The sequence below is a fragment of the Belonocnema kinseyi genome, chromosome 10 (assembly GCF_010883055.1).
Source record: "Belonocnema kinseyi isolate 2016_QV_RU_SX_M_011 chromosome 10, B_treatae_v1, whole genome shotgun sequence".
Taxonomy (NCBI): Eukaryota; Metazoa; Arthropoda; class Insecta; order Hymenoptera; family Cynipidae; genus Belonocnema; species Belonocnema kinseyi.
The window spans coordinates 103,909,449-103,911,173 of record NC_046666.1 but is presented as its reverse complement, the minus strand read 5'-3'; positions in this window follow the sequence as shown (position 1 = coordinate 103,911,173).

The window sequence follows — 1,725 nt, the reverse complement described above, 5'->3', positions numbered from 1 at the left end:
TAATTGTCATGCCACCTTTATAGTTATGTTTCTTTTTTTCTTTATTTTTTACTTTAAACGTCGTTTTTCCACGTCTTAATCGAAAAGAACAATGTTCTGAGCTGAAAGTTTTTTTTAGAACAATTCAAAAATTCTAATTATTATATTCTGCAATTAACTTCTATATATTAAGATGCTGAAATTTTACATGGCATTACAAAAAATGTATCTATTGAAAAATGTTTTGTGAAATATACGTCAGCCTTTGAATTTCAATGAAAATAAACTATTATTTATAAAAGACATATGTTAGAAATTTTGTTCTTGTATGAAATCAAAAGTTACACCATTTTTATACATTCTTGTGCATATTTTAATACATATTTTTTTAAATTACAAGAATTGTTTCTTAATGTACTTCTGACTCGCACGCCAAGTGTGGCCAACCAGCGGTCAGCCCTAACGCAAGCGCAGTAGCAGAGAGTGTCAACATTGGCAACAAATTATGTTCTCACCACGCGCATCTGAAAGAAGTCAACCAATGAACGTAAACGTAACGCGCTCTCCATTATCAAAAGGACATCAAGCAGCTAATTTGTACCAAGTTAAACGCTAAATGTGCGAATTTCATGATTAACTTGAAAAGTCTCATAAATAATTCTCAAAATTCAAACAAGAATAGAAAACATGTATTAATTATGTACAAAGAGTATAAAAATGTACAAAATGATGAATTAAAGAATTATTTACAGTTTTTTTAAAATCATACTTTATAAGAATTCTAATCCTTATTGTATTTGGACTGTGGATTTCTTAAAGAAAAAGAAAGTTTCAAAATCGAATTCAGTTATATTTATCATTATTATGTTTATTGGAAATAAATTATACCAACTAAATTATATGCTATAGCATCAATTTCAGGAAATCTTTCAATTACATATTTTACCATTAGAAAGATTAATTTTATGAAAATCTTTCACTAAAAATCGTACCGTTTTTTAACGTTAGATCAAATGGGGATGTTGCATGATATGAGATAAACATATTTTTACAAACTTGAAGCAGTAAATAACGTTCTGTAGAAAGCTTGAGCGCGCCTAGAGCACGCGTCCGTTGAATTTCAGGCTTCGCGCTTGGAAATATAATTACACCTCGCGCTTCGCACTCGGATATTTATTTTTTGCATTTCGAATGCTTGAATAAAACTTTATCAAAAAGATATTTTTTATATCGCAGTATTTATATGAGTGTTCATATTCTCAATTTCGAGTAGGTCACGTGACTAGATTCCTAGCTTACCGACACTTTTTTTATTTCCTAACTTATTTTCACACAAAGTGTCACACCGAGTTGAAAATTTGGGATACTAAATTAGACGCACTAAGAAGGGTGGGTTTGGTCCTAAATTTTAACAATTAGGAACAAAGTTTTTTCTGCATAATATTTTTTGGTTTTTTTATATGATTATTAAAATTTAGGAACAGATTCACCTTTTTTAGTGCTTCTCATTTAGTATCTCAAATTTTCAACTCGGTGTAGCACCTACAGTGTAACCTACTCGTCACATAGCCTTAATTAAGTATAGTCAAAGTTTAACCAACCGGCGGGCGCGTGGCCTCACTCAGTGCGGCAAGTCCAGTATTTTCAAATTAGGAGGCGGGAAAACGGACGAAATGTCGGGGCGGGCACCAGTAATCGTTGTTGACGATATATGCACTAGGGTCGCATCATCGGAACCCCCAAAAA